This window comes from Eucyclogobius newberryi, unplaced genomic scaffold (assembly GCF_026437365.1).
Source record: "Eucyclogobius newberryi isolate DKJ021-1_F unplaced genomic scaffold, fEucNew1.0.hap1 SCAF_36, whole genome shotgun sequence".
Taxonomy (NCBI): Eukaryota; Metazoa; Chordata; class Actinopteri; order Gobiiformes; family Gobiidae; genus Eucyclogobius; species Eucyclogobius newberryi.
Window position 1 is genome coordinate 281,912 of NW_027316012.1, and position 13,396 is coordinate 295,307.

General features: G+C 39.5%; 14 non-coding genes across 14 annotated transcripts; all 14 read left to right on the top strand.

Annotated features, from left to right (window-relative positions):
- Nucleotides 1–1,335: 1,335 nt before the first annotated feature.
- trnai-aau (transfer RNA isoleucine (anticodon AAU)) lies at nucleotides 1,336–1,409 on the top strand. The gene has a single exon. It is a non-coding gene; the product is annotated as a tRNA-Ile (tRNA).
- Nucleotides 1,410–2,766: 1,357 nt separating this feature from the next.
- trnai-aau (transfer RNA isoleucine (anticodon AAU)) lies at nucleotides 2,767–2,840 on the top strand. Its single transcript has one exon. It is a non-coding gene; the product is annotated as a tRNA-Ile (tRNA).
- A 1,812-nt stretch (nucleotides 2,841–4,652) lies between these two features.
- trnai-aau (transfer RNA isoleucine (anticodon AAU)) lies at nucleotides 4,653–4,726 on the top strand. The gene has a single exon. It is a non-coding gene; the product is annotated as a tRNA-Ile (tRNA).
- Nucleotides 4,727–5,111: 385 nt separating this feature from the next.
- trnai-aau (transfer RNA isoleucine (anticodon AAU)) lies at nucleotides 5,112–5,185 on the top strand. The gene has a single exon. It is a non-coding gene; the product is annotated as a tRNA-Ile (tRNA).
- Nucleotides 5,186–6,442: 1,257 nt separating this feature from the next.
- Nucleotides 6,443–6,516, top strand: trnai-aau (transfer RNA isoleucine (anticodon AAU)). Its single transcript has one exon. It is a non-coding gene; the product is annotated as a tRNA-Ile (tRNA).
- An 816-nt stretch (nucleotides 6,517–7,332) lies between these two features.
- trnai-aau (transfer RNA isoleucine (anticodon AAU)) lies at nucleotides 7,333–7,406 on the top strand. The gene has a single exon. It is a non-coding gene; the product is annotated as a tRNA-Ile (tRNA).
- Nucleotides 7,407–7,818: 412 nt separating this feature from the next.
- Nucleotides 7,819–7,892, top strand: trnai-aau (transfer RNA isoleucine (anticodon AAU)). The gene has a single exon. It is a non-coding gene; the product is annotated as a tRNA-Ile (tRNA).
- An 869-nt stretch (nucleotides 7,893–8,761) lies between these two features.
- On the top strand, nucleotides 8,762–8,835 carry trnai-aau (transfer RNA isoleucine (anticodon AAU)). The gene has a single exon. It is a non-coding gene; the product is annotated as a tRNA-Ile (tRNA).
- An 852-nt stretch (nucleotides 8,836–9,687) lies between these two features.
- Nucleotides 9,688–9,761, top strand: trnai-aau (transfer RNA isoleucine (anticodon AAU)). Its single transcript has one exon. It is a non-coding gene; the product is annotated as a tRNA-Ile (tRNA).
- A 412-nt stretch (nucleotides 9,762–10,173) lies between these two features.
- On the top strand, nucleotides 10,174–10,247 carry trnai-aau (transfer RNA isoleucine (anticodon AAU)). Its single transcript has one exon. It is a non-coding gene; the product is annotated as a tRNA-Ile (tRNA).
- Nucleotides 10,248–10,659: 412 nt separating this feature from the next.
- trnai-aau (transfer RNA isoleucine (anticodon AAU)) lies at nucleotides 10,660–10,733 on the top strand. The gene has a single exon. It is a non-coding gene; the product is annotated as a tRNA-Ile (tRNA).
- An 869-nt stretch (nucleotides 10,734–11,602) lies between these two features.
- On the top strand, nucleotides 11,603–11,676 carry trnai-aau (transfer RNA isoleucine (anticodon AAU)). The gene has a single exon. It is a non-coding gene; the product is annotated as a tRNA-Ile (tRNA).
- Nucleotides 11,677–12,528: 852 nt separating this feature from the next.
- Nucleotides 12,529–12,602, top strand: trnai-aau (transfer RNA isoleucine (anticodon AAU)). The gene has a single exon. It is a non-coding gene; the product is annotated as a tRNA-Ile (tRNA).
- Nucleotides 12,603–13,014: 412 nt separating this feature from the next.
- Nucleotides 13,015–13,088, top strand: trnai-aau (transfer RNA isoleucine (anticodon AAU)). Its single transcript has one exon. It is a non-coding gene; the product is annotated as a tRNA-Ile (tRNA).
- The last annotated feature ends 308 nt before the right edge of the window (nucleotides 13,089–13,396 follow it).

A 13,396-nucleotide genomic window follows, 5' to 3' on the forward strand; every position in this document is an offset into this window, starting at 1 on the left:
ATTGCAAACGTGCCGATTTTAATTGGGCTGGATCGTTGTTAGGTAAAGCCGATCTTTAGTACTGAAGGTACAAACGAAGCAAGACCTACCTAAAAACCTGCTGCTTTTTTTTGGCCTAAACTGCTGGATTTATGTCAGGTAAAACCCCACGTTTGTTGCTTTGTTATGTGTCAATTTAAGGAAATCTCTTTTCAGACTTAGAGGTCAGAACTCTTATTGCAATCCCATTTGAACCGTACCTAAAGCGCCAAAAATGTGCAAAATTGCTCTTCCTTTTACATCCCTGAAGGTACCTTCAAGCAAATTCTAGTCGTATAAAGTCACATGAGCACATTTTGACATTTTAAACCTGAGAACCTTGGCTCGATAGCTCAGTTGGTTAGAGCGTAGTGCTAATAACACCAAGGTTGTGGGTTCGATGCCCATACAAGCCTGTTTAGTATGTGTGGCGGTCGAAAGATATTGCTTGAGAAATAGTTTAAATATTACAAACCTGCCGATTTTCATTGGGCTGGATCGTTGTTAGGTAAAGCCGATCTTTAGTACTGAAGGTACAAACGAAGCAAGACCTTCTACCTAAAAACCTGCTGTTTTTTTTTTGGCCTAAACTGCTGGCTTTATGTCAGGTATAATCCCACGTTTGTTGCTTTGTTATGTCTCAATTTAAGGAAATCTCTTTTCAGACTTAGAGGTCAGAACACTTATTTCAATCCCATTTGAACCGTACCTAAAGCGCCAAAAATGTGCAAAATTGCTCTTCCTTTTACATCCCTGAAGGTACCTTCAAGCAAATTCTAGTCTTATATAGTCACATGAGCACATTTTGACATTTCACTCATAAGAACTTTGGCTGGTTAGCTCAGTTGGTTAGAGCGTGGTGCTAATTACGCCAAGGTCGTGGGTTTGATGCCCATACTTGCCAGTTTAGTATGTGTGGCGGTTGAAAGATCTTGCTTGAGAAATCGTTTAAATATTACAAACCTGCCGATTTTCATTGGGCTGGATCGTTGTTAGGTAAAGCCGATCTTTAGTACTGATGGTACAAACGAAGCAAGACCTTCTACCTAAAAACCTGCTGTTTTTTTTTGGCCTAAACTGCTGGATTTATGTCAGGTATAATCCCACGTTTGTTGCTTTGTTATGTGTCAATTTAAGGAAATCTCTTTTCAGACTTAGAGGTCAGAACACTTAATTCAATCCCATTTGAACCGTACCTAAAGCGCCAAAAATGTGCAAAATTGCTCTTCCTTTTACATCCCTGAAGGTACCTTCAAGCAAATTCTAGTCTTATATAGTCACATAAGCACATTTTGACCTTTTCCTCCCGACAACTTTGGCTGGTTAGCTCAGTTGGTTAGAGCGTGGTGCTAATAACGCCAAGGTCGTGGGTTCGATCCCCATACTAGCCAGTTGCTTGAGAAATAGTTTAAATATTGCAAACGTGCCGATTTTAATTGGGCTGGATAGTTGTTAGGTAAAGCCGATCTTTAGTACTGAAGGTACAAACGAAGCAAGACCTACCTAAAAACCTGCTGCTTTTTTTTGACCTAAACTGCTGGATTTATGTCAGGTAAAACCCCACGTTTGTTGCTTTGTTATGTGTCAATTTAAGGAAATCTCTTTTCAGACTTAGAGGTCAGAACTCTTATTGCAATCCCATTTGAACCGTACCTAAAGCGCCAAAAATGTGCAAAATTGCTCTTCCTTTTACATCCCTGAAGGTACCTTCAAGCAAATTCTAGTCGTATAAAGTCACATGAGCACATTTTGACATTTTAAACCTGAGAACCTTGGCTCGATAGCTCAGTTGGTTAGAGCGTAGTGCTAATAACACCAAGGTTGTGGGTTCGATGCCCATACAAGCCAGTTTAGTATGTGTGGCGTTCGAAAGATATTGCTTGAGAAATAGTTTAAATATTACAAACCTGCCGATTTTCATTGGGCTGGATCGTTGTTAGGTAAAGCCGATCTTTAGTACTGAAGGTACAAACGAAGCAAGACCTTCTACCTAAAAACCTGCTGTTTTTTTTTGGCCTAAACTGCTGGATTTATGTCAGGTATAATCCCACGTTTGTTGCTTTGTTATGTCTCAATTTAAGGAAATCTCTTTTCAGACTTAGAGGTCAGAACACTTATTTCAATCCCATTTGAACCGTACCTAAAGCGCCAAAAATGTGCAAAATTGCTCTTCCTTTTACATCCCTGAAGGTACCTTCAAGCAAATTCTAGTCTTATATAGTCACATGAGCACATTTTGACATTTCACTCATAAGAACTTTGGCTGGTTAGCTCAGTTGGTTAGAGCGTGGTGCTAATTACGCCAAGGTCGTGGGTTCGATGCCCATACTTGCCAGTTTAGTATGTGTGGCGGTTGAAAGATCTTGCTTGAGAAATCGTTTAAATATTACAAACCTGCCGATTTTCATTGGGCTGGATCGTTGTTAGGTAAAGCCGATCTTTAGTACTGATGGTACAAACGAAGCAAGACCTTCTACCTAAAAACCTGCTGTTTTTTTTTGGCCTAAACTGCTGGATTTATGGCAGGTATAATCCCACGTTTGTTGCTTTGTTATGTGTCAATTTAAGGAAATCTCTTTTCAGACTTAGAGGTCAGAACACTTAATTCAATCCCATTTGAACCGTACCTAAAGCGCCAAAAATGTGCAAAATTGCTCTTCCTTTTACATCCCTGAAGGTACCTTCAAGCAAATTCTAGTCTTATATAGTCACATAAGCACATTTTGACCTTTTACACCTGACAACTTTGGCTGGTTAGCTCAGTTGGTTAGAGCGTGGTGCTAATAACGCCAAGGTCGTGGGTTTGATCCCCATACTAGCCAGTTGCTTGAGAAATAGTTTAAATATTGCAAACGTGCCGATTTTAATTGGGCTGGATCGTTGTTAGGTAAAGCCGATCTTTAGTACTGAAGGTACAAACGAAGCAAGACCTACCTAAAAACCTGCTGCTTTTTTTTGGCCTAAACTGCTGGATTTATGTCAGGTAAACCCCCACGTTTGTTGCTTTGTTATGTGTCAATTTAAGGAAATCTCTTTTCAGACTTAGAGGTCAGAACTCTTATTGTAATCCCATTTGAACCGTACCTAAAGCGCCAAAAATGTGCAAAATTGCTCTTCCTTTTACATCCCTGAAGGTACCTTCAAGCCAACTCTTATATTATATGGTCCCTTGCGCACATTTTGACATTTTACATGTGGAAAATGTGGCTGGTTAGCGTGGTACTAATAACGCCAAGGTCGTGGGTTAGATCCCCATTCTAGCCAGTTGAGTACATTTAGCAAATGTAAGATATTGATTAAGAAAGAATTTAACTATTACAAACCTTCCGATTTTCATTGGGCTGGATCGTTGTTAGGTAAAGCCAATCTTTAGTACTGAAGGTACAAACGAAGCAAGACCTTCTACTTAAAAACTGCTGCTTTTTTTGGCCTAAACTGCTGGATTTATGTCAGGTAAAACCCCACGTTTGTTGCTTTGTTATGTGTCAATTTAAGGAAATCTCTTTTCAGACGTAAAGGTCAGAACACTTATTGCAATCCCATTTGAACCGTACCTAAAGCGCCAAAAATGTGCAAAATTGCTCTTCCTTTTACATCCCTGAAGGTACCTTCAAGCAAATTCTAGTCGTATAAAGTCACATGAGCACATTTTGACATTTTAAACCTGAGAACCTTGGCTCGTGAGCTCAGTTGGTTAGAGCGTAGTGCTAATAACACCAAGGTTGTGGGTTCGATGCCCATACAAGCCAATTTAGTATGTGTGGCGGTCGAAAGATATTGCTTGAGGAAATAGTTTAAATATTACAAACATGCCGATTTTCATTGGGCTGGATCGTTGTTAGGTAAAGCCGATCTTTAGTACTGATGGTACAAATGAAGCAAGACCTTCTACCTAAAAACCTGCTGTTTTTTTTTTGGCCTAAACTGCTGGATTTATGTCAGGTATAATCCCACGTTTGTTGCTTTGTTATGTGTCAATTTAAGGAAATCTCTTTTCAGACTTAGAGGTCAGAACACTTATTTCAATCCCATTTGAACCGTACCTAAAGCGCCAAAAATGTGCAAAATTGCTCTTCCTTTTACATCCCTGAAGGTACCTTCAAGCCAACTCTTATATTATATGGTCCCTTGCGCACATTTTGACATTTTACATGTGGAAAATGTGGCTGGTTAGCGTGGTACTAATAACACCAAGGTCGAGGGTTAGATCCCCATTCTAGCCAGTTGAGTAAGTTTAGTATATGTAAGATATTGATTAAGAAAGAATTTAACTATTACAAACCTTCCTATTTTCATTGGGCTGGAACGTTGTTAGGTAAAGCCAATCTTTAGTACTGAAGGTACAAACGAAGCAAGACCTTATACTTAAAAACTGCTGCTTTTTTTGGCCTAAACTAGTGGATTTATGTCAGGTATAATCCCACGTTTGTTGCTTTGTTATGCGTCAATTTAAGGAAATCTCTTTTCAGACTTAGAGGTCAGAACACTTATTTCAATCCCATTTGAACCGTACCTAAAGCGCCAAAAATGTGCAAAATTGCTCTTCCTTTTAAATCCCTGAAGGTACCTTCAAGCAAATTCTAGTCTTATATAGTCACATAAGCACATTTTGACCTTTTACACCTGACAACTTTGGCTGGTTAGCTCAGTTGGTTAGAGCGTGGTGCTAATAACGCCAAGGTCGTGTGTTTGATCCCCATACTAGCCAGTTGCTTGAGAAATAGTTTAAATATTGCAAACGTGCCGATTTTCATTGGGCTGGATCGTTGTTAGGTAAAGCCAATCTTTAGTACTGAAGGTACAAACGAAGCAAGACCTTCTACCTAAAAACCTGCTGTTTTTTTTGGCCTAAACTGCTGGATTTATGTCAGGTATAATCCCACGTTTGTTGCTTTGTTATGTGTCAATTTAAGGAAATCTCTTTTCAGACTTAGAGGTCAGAACACTTATTGCAATCCCATTTGAACCGTACCTAAAGCGCCAAAAATGTGAAAAATTGCTCTTCCTTTTACATCCCTGAAGGTACCTTCAAGCAAATTCTAGTCTTATATAGTCACATGAGCACATTTTGACATTTTACTCCTGATAATTTTGGCTGGTTAGCTCAGTTGGTTAGAGCGTGGTGCTAATAACGCCAAGGTCGTGGGTTTGATCCCCATACTAGCAAGTTGCTTGAGAAATAGTTTAAATATTGCAAACGTGCCGATTTTCATTGGGCTGGATTGTTGTTAGGTAAAGCCGATCTTTAGTACTGAAGGTACAAACGAAGCAAGACCTACCTAAAAACCTGCTGCTTTTTTTTGGCCTAAACTGCTGGATTTATGTCAGGTAAAACCCCACGTTTGTTGCTTTGTTATGTGTCAATTTAAGGAAATCTCTTTTCAGACTTAGAGGTCAGAACTCTTATTGCAATCCCATTTTAACCGTACCTAAAGCGCCAAAAATGTGCAAAATTGCTTTTCCTTTTACATCCCTGAAGGTACCTTCAAGCCAACTCTTATATTATATGGTCCCTTGCGCACATTTTGACATTTTACATGTGGAAAATGTGGCTGGTTAGCGTGGTACTAATAACACCAAGGTCGAGGGTTAGATCCCCATTCTAGCCAGTTGAGTAAGTTTAGTATGTGTAAGATATTGATTAAGAAAGAATTTAACTATTACAAACCTTCCTATTTTCATTGGGCTGGATCGTTGTTAGGTAAAGCCAATCTTTAGTACTGAAGGTACAAACGAAGCAAGACCTTATACTTAAAAACTGCTGCTTTTTTTGGCCTAAACTAGTGGATTTATGTCAGGTATAATCCCACGTTTGGTGCTTTGTTATGTGTCAATTTAAGGAAATCTCTTTTCAGACGTAAAGGTCAGAACACTTATTGCAATCCCATTTGAACCGTACCTAAAGCGCCAAAAATGTGCAAAATTGCTCTTCCTTTTACATCCCTGAAGGTACCTTCAAGCAAATTCTAGTCTTATATAGTCACATGAGCACATTTTGACATACTAGCTCAGTTTAGTATGTGTGGCGGTTGAAAGATTTTGCTTGAGAAATAGTTTAAATATTACAAACCTGCCGATTTTCATTGGGCTGGATCGTTGTTAGGTAAAGCCGATCTTTAGTACTGATGGTACAAACGAAGCAAGACCTTCTACCTAAAAACCTGCTGCTTTTTTTTGGCCTAAACTGCTGGATTTATGTCAGGTAAAACCCCACGTTTGTTGCTTTGTTATGTGTCAATTCAAGGAAATCTCTTTTCAGACTTAGAGGTCAGAACACTTATTGCAATCCCATTTGAACCGTACCTAAAGCGCCAAAAATGTGCAAAATTGCTCTTCCTTTTACATCCGTGAAGGTACCTTCAAGCAAATTCTAGTCGTTTTAAGTCACATGAGCAGATTTTGACATTTTAAACCTGCTAACCTTGGCTGGTTAGCTCAGTTGGTTAGAGCGTGGTGCTAATAACGCCACGGTTGTGGGTTCGATGCCCATACTTGCCAGTTTAGTATGTGTGGCGGTTGAAAGATTTTGCTTGAGAAATAGTTTAAATATTACAAACCTGCCGATTTTCATTGGGCTGGATCGTTGTTAGGTAAAGCCGATCTTTAGTACTGATGGTACAAACGAAGCAAGACCTTCTACCTTAAAACCTGCTGCTTTTTATGGCCTAAACTGCTGGATTTATGTCAGGTAAAACCCCACGTTTGTTGCTTTGTTATGTGTCAATTTAAGGAAATCTCTTTTCAGACTTAGAGGTCAGAACACTTAATTCAATCCCATTTGAACCGTACCTAAAGCGCCAAAAATGTGCAAAATTGCTCTTCCTTTTACATCCCTGAAGGTACCTTCAAGCAAATTCTAGTCTTATATAGTCACATGAGCACATTTTGACATACTAGCTCAGTTTAGTATGTGTGGCGGTTGAAAGATTTTGCTTGAGAAATAGTTTAAATATTACAAACCTGCCGATTTTCATTGGGCTGGATCGTTGTTAGGTAAAGCCGATCTTTAGTACTGATGGTACAAACGAAGCAAGACCTTCTACCTAAAAACCTGCTGCTTTTTTTTGGCCTAAACTGCTGGATTTATGTCAGGTAAAACCCCACGTTTGTTGCTTTGTTATGTGTCAATTCAAGGAAATGTCTTTTCAGACTTAGAGGTCAGAACACTTATTGCAATCCCATTTGAACCGTACCTAAAGCGCCAAAAATGTGCAAAATTGCTCTTCCTTTTACATCCGTGAAGGTACCTTCAAGCAAATTCTAGTCGTTTTAAGTCACATGAGCAGACTTTGACATTTTAAACCTGATAACCTTGGCTGGTTAGCTCAGTTGGTTAGAGCGTGGTGCTAATAACGCCACGGTTGTGGGTTCGATGCCCATACTTGCCAGTTTAGTATGTGTGGCGGTTGAAAGATTTTGCTTGAGAAATAGTTTAAATATTACAAACCTGCCGATTTTCATTGGGCTGGATCGTTGTTAGGTAAAGCCGATCATTAGTACTGATGGTACAAACGAAGCAAGACCTTCTACCTTAAAACCTGCTGCTTTTTATGGCCTAAACTGCTGGATTTATGTCAGGTAAAACCCCACGTTTGTTGCTTTGTTATGTGTCAATTTAAGGAAATCTCTTTTCAGACTTAGAGGTCAGAACACTTAATTCAATCCCATTTGAACCGTACCTAAAGCGCCAAAAATGTGCAAAATTGCTCTTCCTTTTACATCCCTGAAGGTACCTTCAAGCAAATTCTAGTCTTATATAGTCACATAAGCACATTTTGACCTTTTACTCCTGACAACTTTGGCTGGTTAGCTCAGTTGGTTAGAGCGTGGTGCTAATAACGCCAAGGTCGTGGGTTCGATCCCCATACTAGCCAGTTGCTTGAGAAATAGTTTAAATATTGCAAACGTGCCGATTTTAATTGGGCTGGATCGTTGTTAGGTAAAGCCGATCTTTAGTACTGAAGGTACAAACGAAGCAAGACCTACCTAAAAACCTGCTGCTTTTTTTTGGCCTAAACTGCTGGATTTATGTCAGGTAAAACCCCACGTTTGTTGCTTTGTTATGTGTCAATTTAAGGAAATCTCTTTTCAGACTTAGAGGTCAGAACTCTTATTGCAATCCCATTTGAACCGTACCTAAAGCGCCAAAAATGTGCAAAATTGCTCTTCCTTTTACATCCCTGAAGGTACCTTCAAGCAAATTCTAGTCGTATAAAGTCACATGAGCACATTTTGACATTTTAAACCTGAGAACCTTGGCTGGTTAGCTCAGTTGGTTAGAGCGTAGTGCTAATAACACCAAGGTTGTGGGTTCGATACCCATACAAGGCAGTTTAGTGTGTGGCGGTCGAAAGATATTGCTTGAGAAATAGTTTAAATATTACCAACCTGCCGATTTTCATTGGGCTGGATCGTTGTTAGGTAAAGCCGATTTTTAGTACTGATGGTACAAACGAAGCAAGACCTTCTACCTAAAAACCTGCTGTTTTTTTTTTGGCCTAAACTGCTGGATTTATGTCAGGTATAATCCCACGTTTGTTGCTTTGTTATGTGTCAATTTAAGGAAATCTCTTTTCAGACTTAGAGGTCAGAACACTTAATTCAATCCCATTTGAACCGTACCTAAAGCGCCAAAAATGTGCAAAATTGCTCTTCCTTTTACATCCCTGAAGGTACCTTCAAGCAAATTCTAGTCTTATATAGTCACATAAGCACATTTTGACCTTTTCCACCTGACAACTTTGGCTGGTTAGCTCAGTTGGTTAGAGCGTGGTGCTAATAACGCCAAGGTCGTGGGTTCGATCCCCATACTGGCCAGTTGCTTGAGAAATAGTTTAAATATTGCAAACGTGCCGATTTTAATTGGGCTGGATCGTTGTTAGGTAAAGCCGATCTTTAGTACTGAAGGTACGAACGAAGCAAGACCTACCTAAAAACCTGCTGCTTTTTTTGGCCTAAACTGCTGGATTTATGTCAGGTAAAACCCCACGTTTGTTGCTTTGTTATGTGTCAATTTAAGGAAATCTCTTTTCAGACTTAGAGGTCAGAACTCTTATTGCAATCCCATTTGAACCGTACCTAAAGCGCCAAAAATGTGCAAAATTGCTCTTCCTTTTACATCCCTGAAGGTACCTTCAAGCCAACTCTTATATTATATGGTCCCTTGCGCACATTTTGACATTTTACATGTGGAAAATGTGGCTGGTTAGCGTGGTACTAATAACACCAAGGTCGAGGGTTAGATCCCCATTCTAGCCAGTTGAGTAAGTTTAGTATATGTAAGATATTGATTAAGACAGAATTTAACTATTACAAACCTTCCTATTTTCATTGGGCTGGATCGTTGTTAGGTAAAGCCAATCTTTAGTACTGAAGGTACAAACGAGGCAAGACCTTATACTTAAAAACTGCTGCTTTTTTTGGCCTAAACTAGTGGATTTATGTCAGGTATAATCCCACGTTTGGTGCTTTGTTAAGTGTCAATTTAAGGAAATCTCTTTTCAGACTTAGAGGTCAGAACAATTATTGCAATCCCATTTGAACCGTACCTAAAGCGCCAAAAATGTGCAAAATTGCTCTTCCTTTTACATCCGTGAAGGTACCTTCAAGCAAATTCTAGTCGTTTTAAGTCACATGAGCAGATTTTGACATTTTAAACCTGATAACCTTGGCTGGTTAGCTCAGTTGGTTAGAGCGTGGTGCTAATAACGCCACGGTTGTGGGTTCGATGCCCATACTTGCCAGTTTAGTATGTGTGGCGGTTGAAAGATTTTGCTTGAGAAATAGTTTAAATATTACAAACCTGCCGATTTTCATTGGGCTGGATCGTTGTTAGGTAAAGCCGATCATTAGTACTGATGGTACAAACGAAGCAAGACCTTCTACCTTAAAACCTGCTGCTTTTTATGGCCTAAACTGCTGGATTTATGTCAGGTAAAACCCCACGTTTGTTGCTTTGTTATGTGTCAATTTAAGGAAATCTCTTTTCAGACTTAGAGGTCAGAACACTTAATTCAATCCCATTTGAACCGTACCTAAAGCGCCAAAAATGTGCAAAATTGCTCTTCCTTTTACATCCGTGAAGGTACCTTCAAGCAAATTCTAGTCGTTTTAAGTCACATGAGCAGATTTTGACATTTTAAACCTGATAACCTTGGCTGGTTAGCTCAGTTGGTTAGAGCGTGGTGCTAATAACGCCACGGTTGTGGGTTCGATGCCCATACTTGCCAGTTTAGTATGTGTGGCGGTTGAAAGATTTTGCTTGAGAAATAGTTTAAATATTACAAACCTGCCGATTTTCATTGGGCTGGATCGTTGTTAGGTAAAGCCGATCATTAGTACTGATGGTACAAACGAAGCAAGACCTTCTACCTTAAAACCTGCTGCTTTTTATGGCCTAAACTGCTGGATTTATGTCAGGTAAAACCCCACGTTTGTTGCTTTGTTATGTGTCAATTTAAGGAAATCTCTTTTCAGACTTAGAGGTCAGAACACTTAATTCAATCCCATTTGAACCGTACCTAAAGCGCCAAAAATGTGCAAAATTGCTCTTCCTTTTACATCCCTGAAGGTACCTTCAAGCAAATTCTAGTCTTATATAGTCACATAAGCACATTTTGACCTTTTACTCCTGACAACTTTGGCTGGTTAGCTCAGTTGGTTAGAGCGTGGTGCTAATAACGCCAAGGTCGTGGGTTCGATCCCCATACTAGCCAGTTGCTTGAGAAATAGTTTAAATATTGCAAACGTGCCGATTTTAATTGGGCTGGATCGTTGTTAGGTAAAGCCGATCTTTAGTACTGAAGGTACAAACGAAGCAAGACCTACCTAAAAACCTGCTGCTTTTTTTTGGCCTAAACTGCTGGATTTATGTCAGGTAAAACCCCACGTTTGTTGCTTTGTTATGTGTCAATTTAAGGAAATCTCTTTTCAGACTTAGAGGTCAGAACTCTTATTGCAATCCCATTTGAACCGTACCTAAAGCGCCAAAAATGTGCAAAATTGCTCTTCCTTTTACATCCCTGAAGGTACCTTCAAGCAAATTCTAGTCGTATAAAGTCACATGAGCACATTTTGACATTTTAAACCTGAGAACCTTGGCTGGTTAGCTCAGTTGGTTAGAGCGTAGTGCTAATAACACCAAGGTTGTGGGTTCGATACCCATACAAGGCAGTTTAGTGTGTGGCGGTCGAAAGATATTGCTTGAGAAATAGTTTAAATATTACCAACCTGCCGATTTTCATTGGGCTGGATCGTTGTTAGGTAAAGCCGATTTTTAGTACTGATGGTACAAACGAAGCAAGACCTTCTACCTAAAAACCTGCTGTTTTTTTTTTGGCCTAAACTGCTGGATTTATGTCAGGTATAATCCCACGTTTGTTGCTTTGTTATGTGTCAATTTAAGGAAATCTCTTTTCAGACTTAGAGGTCAGAACACTTAATTCAATCCCATTTGAACCGTACCTAAAGCGCCAAAAATGTGCAAAATTGCTCTTCCTTTTACATCCCTGAAGGTACCTTCAAGCAAATTCTAGTCTTATATAGTCACATAAGCACATTTTGACCTTTTCCACCTGACAACTTTGGCTGGTTAGCTCAGTTGGTTAGAGCGTGGTGCTAATAACGCCAAGGTCGTGGGTTCGATCCCCATACTGGCCAGTTGCTTGAGAAATAGTTTAAATATTGCAAACGTGCCGATTTTAATTGGGCTGGATCGTTGTTAGGTAAAGCCGATCTTTAGTACTGAAGGTACGAACGAAGCAAGACCTACCTAAAAACCTGCTGCTTTTTTTGGCCTAAACTGCTGGATTTATGTCAGGTAAAACCCCACGTTTGTTGCTTTGTTATGTGTCAATTTAAGGAAATCTCTTTTCAGACTTAGAGGTCAGAACTCTTATTGCAATCCCATTTGAACCGTACCTAAAGCGCCAAAAATGTGCAAAATTGCTCTTCCTTTTACATCCCTGAAGGTACCTTCAAGCCAACTCTTATATTATATGGTCCCTTGCGCACATTTTGACATTTTACATGTGGAAAATGTGGCTGGTTAGCGTGGTACTAATAACACCAAGGTCGAGGGTTAGATCCCCATTCTAGCCAGTTGAGTAAGTTTAGTATATGTAAGATATTGATTAAGACAGAATTTAACTATTACAAACCTTCCTATTTTCATTGGGCTGGATCGTTGTTAGGTAAAGCCAATCTTTAGTACTGAAGGTACAAACGAGGCAAGACCTTATACTTAAAAACTGCTGCTTTTTTTGGCCTAAACTAGTGGATTTATGTCAGGTATAATCCCACGTTTGGTGCTTTGTTAAGTGTCAATTTAAGGAAATCTCTTTTCAGACTTAGAGGTCAGAACAATTATTGCAATCCCATTTGAACCGTACCTAAAGCGCCAAAAATGTGCAAAATTGCTCTTCCTTTTACATCCGTGAAGGTACCTTCAAGCAAATTCTAGTCGTTTTAAGTCACATGAGCAGATTTTGACATTTTAAACCTGATAACCTTGGCTGGTTAGCTCAGTTGGTTAGAGCGTGGTGCTAATAACGCCACGGTTGTGGGTTCGATGCCCATACTTGCCAGTTTAGTATGTGTGGCGGTTGAAAGATTTTGCTTGAGAAATAGTTTAAATATTACAAACCTGCCGATTTTCATTGGGCTGGATCGTTGTTAGGTAAAGCCGATCATTAGTACTGATGGTACAAACGAAGCAAGACCTTCTACCTTAAAACCTGCTGCTTTTTATGGCCTAAACTGCTGGATTTATGTCAGGTAAAACCCCACGTTTGTTGCTTTGTTATGTGTCAATTTAAGGAAATCTCTTTTCAGACTTAGAGGTCAGAACACTTAATTCAATCCCATTTGAACCGTACCTAAAGCGCCAAAAATGTGCAAAATTGCTCTTCCTTTTACATCCCTGAAGGTACCTTCAAGCAAATTCTAGTCTTATATAGTCACATAAGCACATTTTGACCTTTTCCTCCCTACAACTTTGGCTGGTTAGCTCAGTTGGTTAGAGCGTGGTGCTAATAACGCCAAGGTCGTGGGTTCGATCCCCATACTAGCCAGTTGCTTGAGAAATAGTTTAAATATTGCAAACGTGCCGATTTTAATTGGGCTGGATCGTTGTTAGGTAAAGCCGATCTTTAGTACTGAAGGTACAAACGAAGCAAGACCTACCTAAAAACCTGCTGCTTTTTTTTGGCCTAAACTGCTGGATTTATGTCAGGTAAAACCCCACGTTTGTTGCTTTGTTATGTGTCAATTTAAGGAAATCTCTTTTCAGACTTAGAGGTCAGAACTCTTATTGCAATCCCATTTGAACCGTACCTAAAGCGCCAAAAATGTGCAAAATTGCTCTTCCTTTTACATCCCT